We start from the raw sequence: 9,192 nt of genomic DNA, 5'->3' as shown, positions 1-9,192 counted from the left end.
GATGATTTTTACTTGAAGGATTGCAAATATTGTACAGTATACCAGCAAACAGACTGGTCAAAATGAAATCAGCCCTGAAAACATTTTCAAATGTTCCCTATATTGTGGAGGCTCCAACAGAATGTCATCTACAGTATAAGTACATTAAATACCATACATGTAAGTGCTTTGAAGCACCAAGTTGACACAATAACAAATACTTTTCCATTCCCCTGTTTCGTTAAAAAGCTAAGGGATGGGGCTTGAGAAATGTAACCATTCTCAAATTCATAGACAGAGCTATGCAAGGACTGACCATCCATAATATTCAAATGATAGTTTTAACCATGTTTTCAGTCTGTATAGTGTTAGTTTACATGTCCTTTGTTTACAAACATTGGAGTAAAACAAGCTAATATTTTGGGTTCTGCAGATTGCCTCTTTAAGTATATTGTGCAGCAAATATTGCTGAAATGACAGATTCATTAAATATTTGAAAATTATAGCACCTGAAGGTTGCCACAGGAATAGAATTGTATAGGTCCACATCTGTCGCCATCTAGTGAGATAGATGCTGTAATGTACAGAACGCCACTGAGCAGGAGATTATCATCTACTGTCAATGGGTCATCGGTACCCATTTGCAACATTCTAGTAATGTATTGTTATTCATGTCAGTGTTAAGGTGATCGATGTACAATTGTTCACTGTTAATTGGACAAATCCGCATTTGATAGTCTACTATTCATGTGCAGATGTACACATCTCATCAACCATGATGTGACCAGACTGTGTAGAGTGCATCCCACATGGCATGTCTCAACCTGCTTCTGCAACTTGTTGTTTTGGGGGGGAAGTGAGTAGTTTATTTAGTCCATACATATTTCCCCATACAGTGCAAAATCAAATATATAACCTCGTTCTCCAGATGCCTGACAACTCTGTCCGGTAATTGGTGTTTTACTAAGTAGACCTACTTCTAATGTGGCCTCCTTAAACCAGCCCCAGCTTCCTCATTGACATCTTTATAGTGCCCATGGGGCAGATTTTATAATGATGTGGCATGTGTGTATTATTGTGTCAGTGTGAATTAAGTAATTCACAAGATGTTCCCATCTTTGCTTTTAGGGTCTTTTGTGTGTTTTTGTGAAAGGGCCTCTGCTTTCTATAAAAGGGTCCCTCGTCATAATTGAATAATGTCTCTGTCCATTAACAACTGCACACCTCAATGATAAACCTTTCTATGTACATAATAGCAGCTGTAAATGCCTCTGCCCATACATTTTGGATCAATTATGTCTGTTTTTATCTACATGCATTAGGCCTAAGTAATTACACTCTGCCTCTCTGAGTGGATTTTTGACCAATACTGCATGATGACGGATTGAAATGTGAATTCATTTTAGGAACATCCAGGCGTTTCCTTCTCCCTGCTTGGTTTACAGAGCATATCTAATGTGTCAGTCAGTATACATGTGTTGCTATGTAGTTTTCACATGTTGCCCAGTCTCTTTACTCAATACAACATGTTATCAGTTCATCTTGACTTTGGGATCGTAAATGTGTCAGGACCAGGCAGAGTTGATATGGTCATGCACTTTACATCCGAGGAGGGGTATGTTTGTTTGGTAACCAGGGCTGAAGAACACAGAACACACAGCCTTACTAGCTCTACTAGGTCTTCCCAGTTCTACACAGTCCAGATAATCAGCTTTCCCAGTCAACGACACCAGCCTTAACCTCCAGCTATGGGTGTCTGCAATCTCCTCTGTCTACTGCTCCCAACACATTTTTTACAGCTTCACATGTTGACCGGTGAGTTCGTTAAGAACTATCTATAACATACATCTTCGAAATCAAATTTCATTGGTCGCATACACATGTTTAGCAGATGTTATTGCAAGTGTAGCGAAATGCTTGTAAAAGTTTCCTAAGGACTAGACGCGAGGTAGCCCTCTCTGTCGACGCCATCTCACATCTTGGGTCAGTTGGAAATATTGAGTATCGAAGTATGAAAGTATCGAGGAATGGGTACTCGGGCTGAAAATGTTGAAGTGTCTTCATGAATCTATTCCGATGGACAAGCTGTAGATGGACATCATAACTAAAAGCCCACCTTTCTCTATCAATTGAAAATAGGACTTCCGAAACAAGTTGAGACTATTACATTTTGTGTATGTAGTGGAGATGTACCATGGAACCTGATTTTATACTGCCAAGGTTGTACAATGTTGTGAAGTCAAAAGTCTGATGAGATACACTTCAAATGCTTGCAACCAAATCGATCAAGTGCTCTCATTAATTAATCTTATTCTGTGCTGTTCATGGTCCAAAGGAGCGTGTGTTTCCATAGCGACTGGTGAGTTACCTGTGTTTGTTGTCAGTAAAGGAGTTTGTCTCTAACTGTGTGTCTGCAGTGCTCCCCAGTGCACTGCTGTGTGCTAAAGCCATTCATCTTGTATTTCTAATACCATTGAATAAATATAGTTTATTAATCCCCTGTCTCGCTCTTTCTCCCTGTACAGTAGTCTATTACACCATGTCTAGTAGCTATGCCCTACTACACTACATATTTATATTCAGTGCAGTGGTGTATTCTGGTACTGGTACTCCCTGTATTTAGCTCAATTCTTGTGTATTTTATTTTACTCCTTGTGTAAGTTACTATTTCATTTTGTATTATCTTTTAAACTCTGCATAATTGGGAAAGGTTTGTAAACAAGTATTTCACTGTAAAGTCTACACCAGTTGTATTCGGCAGATGTGATAAAAACAATGTGATTCGATTTGGACAGGAGCTCTGATTGTTCTGTTTAGATTTGAGCCGCGCGGACTGTGCTGTGGCTCCCTCTAGGGTTCATAGGCCTCCCTGCCTCTGTGTCTGTATCGGAGAGCACCCGTCCCAGGAGTGTGGTGGTGGAGTTTCAGGTGCAGAGCTCCAGTCGTCTCCCCACAGTCAACATCCTCTCTGTCAACCCAGAGTTAGCAGTGTTTGAGACGCCCATCGTCAACCCTACTAAAGTTTCTGGTATCTTCAATGTCCAGGTCAGAACAGCCAATTTTGTCCAATATCAGTTCTCAGGCATCTTTATTCTCATCTGCTTTTTATACTGATGAAGATGTAATTAAAAGAAAAACATTCTAACCTAACCCCAGCTTCATGTCCACAGCCCAGCTCAACCCTAGTCTCAACCCTAACCCCAGCTTCATGTCCACAGCCCGGCTCAACCCTAGTCTCAACCCTAACCCCAGCTTCATGTCCACAGCCCGGCTCAACCCTAGTCTCAACCCTAACCCCAGCTTCATGTCCACAGCCCAGCTCAACCCTAGTCTCAATCCTAACCCCAGCTTCATGTCCACAGCCCAGCTCAACCCTAGTCTCAACCCTAACCCCAGCTTCATGTCCACAGCCCAGCTCAACCCTAGTCTCAACCCCTAACCCCAGCTTCATGTCCACAGCCCAGCTCAACCCTAGTCTCAACCCTAACCCCAGCTTCATGTCCACAGCCCAGCTCAACCCTAGTCTCAACCCTAACCCCAGCTTCATGTCCACAGCCCAGCTCAACCCTAGTCTCAACCCTAACCCCAGCTTCATGTCCACAGCCCAGCTCAACCCTAGTCTCAACCCTAACCCCAGCTTCATGTCCACAGCCCAGCTCAACCCTAGTCTCAACCCTAACCCCAGCTTCATGTCCCCAGCCCAGCTCAACCCTAACCCCAGCTTCATGTCCACAGCCCAGCTCAACCCTAGTCTCAACCCTAACCCCAGCTTCATGTCCACAGCCCGACTAAACCCTAACCCCAGCTTCATGTCCACAGCCCGGCTCAACCCTAGTCTCAACCCTAACCCCAGCTTCATGTCCACAGCCCGGCTCAACCCTAGTCTCAACCCTAACCCCAGCTTCATGTCCACAGCCCGGCTCAACCCTAGTCTCAACCCTAACCCCAGCTTCATGTCCACAGCCCGGCTCAACCCTAGTCTCAACCCTAACCCCAGCTTCATGTCCACAGCCCGACTCAACCCTAGCCTCAACCCTAACCCCAGCTTCATGTCCACAGGCCGGCTCAACCCTAACCCCAGCTTCATGTCCACAGCCCGGCTCAACCCTAGTCTCAACCCTAACCCCAGATTCATGTCCACAGCCCGACTCAACCCTAACCCCAGCTTCATGTCCACAGCCCGGCTCAACCCTAGTCTCAACCCTAACCCCAGCTTCATGTCCACAGCCCGGCTCAACCCTAGTCTCAACCCTAACCCCAGCTTCATGTCCACAGCCCGGCTCAACCCTAACCCCAGCTTCATGTCCACAGCCCGGCTCAACCCTAGTCTCAACCCTAACCCCAGCTTCATGTCCACAGCCCGGCTCAACCCTAGTCTCAACCCTAACCCCAGCTTCATGTCCACAGCCCGGCTCAACCCTAGTCTCAACCCTAACCCCAGCTTCATGTCCACAGCCCGGCTCAACCCTAGTCTCAACCCTAACCCCAGCTTCATGTCCACAGCCCGGCTCAACCCTACTAAATTTTCTGGTATCTTCAATGTCCAGGTCAGAACAGCCAATTTTGTCCAATATCAGTTCTCAGGCATCTTTATTCTCATCTGCTTTTTATACTGATGAAGACGTAATTAAAAGAAAAACATTCTAACCTAACCCCAGCTTCATGTCCACAGCCCGGCTCAACCCTAGTCTCAACCCTAGTCTCAACCCTAACCCCAGCTTCATGTCCACAGCCCGGCTCAACCCTAGTCTCAACCCTAACCCCAGCTTCATGTCCACAGCCCAGCTCAACCCTAGTCTCAACCCTAACCACAGCTTCATGTCCACAGCCCAGCTCAACCCTAGTCTCAACCCTAACCCCAGCTTCATGTCCACAGCCCGGCTCAACCCTAGTCTCAACCCTAACCCCAGCTTCATGTCCACAGCCCGGCTCAACCCTAGTCTCAACCCTAGTCTCAACCCTAACCCCAGCTTCATGTCCACAGCCCGGCTCAACCCTAGTCTCAACCCTAACCCCAGCTTCATGTCCACAGCCCAGCTCAATCCTAGTCTCAACCCTAACCCCAGCTTCATGTCCACAGCCCAGCTCAACCCTAGTCTCAACCCTAACCCCAGGTTCATGTCCACAGCCCAGCTCAACCCTAGTCTCAACCCTAACCCCAGCTTCATGTCCACAGCCCGGCTCAACCCTAGTCTCAACCCTAACCCCAGCTTCATGTCCACAGCCCGACTCAACCCTAGCCTCAACCCTAACCCCAGCTTCATGTCCACAGCCCGACTCAACCCTAGTCTCAACCCTAACCCCAGCTTCATGTCCACAGCCCAGCTCAATCCTAGTATCAACCCTAACCCCAGCTTCATGTCCACAGCCCAGCTCAACCCTAGTCTCAACCCTAACCCCAGGTTCATGTCCACAGCCCAGCTCAACCCTAACCCCAGCTTCATGTCCACAGCCCGGCTCAACCCTAGTCTCAACCCTAACCCCAGCTTCATGTCCACAGCCCGACTCAACCCTAGCCTCAACCCTAACCCCAGCTTCATGTCCACAGCCCGGCTCAACCCTAGTCTCAACCCTAACCCCAGATTCATGTCCACAGCCCGACTCAACCCTAACCCCAGCTTCATGTCCACAGCCCGGCTCAACCCTAGTCTCAACCCTAACCCCAGCTTCATGTCCACAGCCCGGCTCAACCCTAGTCTCAACCCTAACCCCAGCTTCATGTCCACAGCCCGGCTCAACCCTAGTCTCAACCCTAACCCCAGCTTCATGTCCACAGCCCGGCTCAACCCTAGTCTCAACCCTAACCCCAGCTTCATGTCCACAGCCCAGCTCAATCCTAGTCTCAACCCTAACCCCAGCTTCATGTCCACAGCCCAGCTCAACCCTAGTCTCAACCCTAACCCCAGGTTCATGTCCACAGCCCAGCTCAACCCTAGTCTCAACCCTAACCCCAGCTTCATGTCCACAGCCCAGCTCAACCCTAGTCTCAACCCTAACCCCAGCTTCATGTCCACAGCCCAGCTCAACCCTAGTCTCAACCCTAACCCCAGCTTCATGTCCACAGCCCAGCTCAACCCTAGTCTCAACCCTAACCCCAGCTTCATGTCCACAGCCCAGCTCAACCCTAGTCTCAACCCTAACCCCAGCTTCATGTCCACAGCCCAGCTCAACCCTAACCCTAGCTTCATGTCCACAGCCCGACTCAACCCTAACCCCAGCTTCATGTCCACAGCCCAGCTCAACCCTAGTCTCAACCCTAACCCCAGCTTCATGTCCACAGCCCAGCTCAACCCTAGCCTCAACCCTAACCCCAGCTTCATGTCCACAGCCCAGCTCAACCCTAGCCTCAACCCTAACCCCAGCTTCATGTCCACAGCCCGACTCAACCCTAACCCCAGCTTCATGTCCACAGCCCGACTCAACCCTAACCCCAGCTTCATGTCCACAGCCCGACTCAACCCTAACCCCAGCTTCATGTCCACAGCCCAGCTCAACCCTAGTCTCAACCCTAACCCCAGCTTCATGTCCACAGCCCAGCTCAACCCTAGTCTCAACCCTAACCCCAGCTTCATGTCCACAGCCCAGCTCAACCCTAGTCTCAACCCTAACCCCAACTTCATGTCCACAGCCCAGCTCAACCCTAACTCCCACCTTCATGTCCACAGCCCAGCTCAACCCTAGTCTCAACCCTAACCCCAGCTTCATGTCCACAGCCCGACTAAACCCTAACCCCAGCTTCATGTCCACAGCCCGGCTCAAGCCTAGTCTCAACCCTAACCCCAGCTTCATGTCCACAGCCCGGCTCAACCCTAGTCTCAACCCTAACCCCAGCTTCATGTCCACAGCCCGGCTCAACCCTAGTCTCAACCCTAACCCCAGCTTCATGTCCACAGCCCGGCTCAACCCTAGTCTCAACCCTAACCCCAGCTTCATGTCCACAGCCCGGCTCAACCCTAGTCTCAACCCTAACCCCAGCTTCATGTCCACAGCCCAGCTCAACCCTAGTCTCAATCCTAACCCCAGCTTCATGTCCACAGCCCAGCTCAACCCTAGTCTCAACCCCTAACCCCAGCTTCATGTCCACAGCCCAGCTCAACCCTAGTCTCAACCCTAACCCCAGCTTCATGTCCACAGCCCAGCTCAACCCTAGTCTCAATCCTAACCCCAGCTTCATGTCCACAGCCCAGCTCAACCCTAGTCTCAACCCTAACCCCAGCTTCATGTCCACAGCCCAGCTCAACCCTAGTCTCAACCCTAACCCCAGCTTCATGTCCACAGCCCAGCTCAACCCTAACCCCAGCTTCATGTCCACAGCCCAGCTCAACCCTAGTCTCAACCCTAACCCCAGCTTCATGTCCACAGCCCGACTAAACCCTAACCCCAGCTTCATGTCCACAGCCCGGCTCAACCCTAGTCTCAACCCTAACCCCAGCTTCATGTCCACAGCCCGGCTCAACCCTAGTCTCAACCCTAACCCCAGCTTCATGTCCACAGCCCGGCTCAACCCTAGTCTCAACCCTAACCCCAGCTTCATTTCCACAGCCCGGCTCAACCCTAGTCTCAACCCTAACCCCAGCTTCATGTCCACAGCCCGACTCAACCCTAGCCTCAACCCTAACCCCAGCTTCATGTCCACAGGCCGGCTCAACCCTAACCCCAGCTTCATGTCCACAGCCCGGCTCAACCCTAGTCTCAACCCTAACCCCAGATTCATGTCCACAGCCCGACTCAACCCTAACCCCAGCCTCATGTCCACAGCCCGGCTCAACCCTAGTCTCAACCCTAACCCCAGCTTCATGTCCACAGCCCGGCTCAACCCTAGTCTCAACCCTAACCCCAGCTTCATGTCCACAGCCCGGCTCAACCCTAACCCCAGCTTCATGTCCACAGCCCGGCTCAACCCTAGTCTCAACCCTAACCCCAGCTTCATGTCCACAGCCCGGCTCAACCCTAGTCTCAACCCTAACCCCAGCTTCATGTCCACAGCCCGGCTCAACCCTAGTCTCAACCCTAACCCCAGCTTCATGTCCACAGCCCGGCTCAACCCTAGTCTCAACCCTAACCCCAGCTTCATGTCCACAGCCCGGCTCAACCCTACTAAAGTTTCTGGTATCTTCAATGTCCAGGTCAGAACAGCCAATTTTGTCCAATATCAGTTCTCAGGCATCTTTATTCTCATCTGCTTTTTATACTGATGAAGACGTAATTAAAAGAAAAACATTCTAACCTAACCCCAGCTTCATGTCCACAGCCCGGCTCAACCCTAGTCTCAACCCTAGTCTCAACCCTAACCCCAGCTTCATGTCCACAGCCCGGCTCAACCCTAGTCTCAACCCTAACCCCAGCTTCATGTCCACAGCCCAGCTCAACCCTAGTCTCAACCCTAACCACAGCTTCATGTCCACAGCCCGGCTCAACCCTAGTCTCAACCCTAACCCCAGCTTCATGTCCACAGCCCGGCTCAACCCTAGTCTCAACCCTAGTCTCAACCCTAACCCCAGCTTCATGTCCACAGCCCGGCTCAACCCTAGTCTCAACCCTAACCCCAGCTTCATGTCCACAGCCCAGCTCAATCCTAGTCTCAACCCTAACCCCAGCTTCATGTCCACAGCCCAGCTCAACCTAGTCTCAACCCTAACCCCAGGTTCATGTCCACAGCCCAGCTCAACCCTAGTCTCAACCCTAACCACAGCTTCATGTCCACAGCCCAGCTCAACCCTAGTCTCAACCCTAACCCCAGCTTCATGTCCACAGCCCAGCTCAACCCTAGTCTCAACCCTAACCCCAGCTTCATGTCCACAGCCCGGCTCAACCCTAGTCTCAACCCTAGTCTCAACCCTAACCCCAGCTTCATGTCCACAGCCCGGCTCAACCCTAGTCTCAACCCTAACCCCAGCTTCATGTCCACAGCCCAGCTCAATCCTAGTCTCAACCCTAACCCCAGCTTCATGTCCACAGCCCAGCTCAACCCTAGTCTCAACCCTAACCCCAGGTTCATGTCCACAGCCCAGCTCAACCCTAGTCTCAACCCTAACCCCAGCTTCATGTCCACAGCCCAGCTCAACCCTAGTCTCAACCCTAACCCCAGCTTCATGTCCACAGCCCAGCTCAACCCTAGTCTCAACCCTAACCCCAGCTTCATGTCCACAGCCCAGCTCAACCCTAGTCTCAACCCTAACCCCAGCTTCATGTCCACAGCCCAGCTCAACCCTA

This window comes from Oncorhynchus nerka, linkage group LG15 (genome assembly GCF_034236695.1).
Source record: "Oncorhynchus nerka isolate Pitt River linkage group LG15, Oner_Uvic_2.0, whole genome shotgun sequence".
NCBI classification, from domain to species: Eukaryota; Metazoa; Chordata; class Actinopteri; order Salmoniformes; family Salmonidae; genus Oncorhynchus; species Oncorhynchus nerka.
This window is presented reverse-complemented; position numbering follows the sequence as displayed.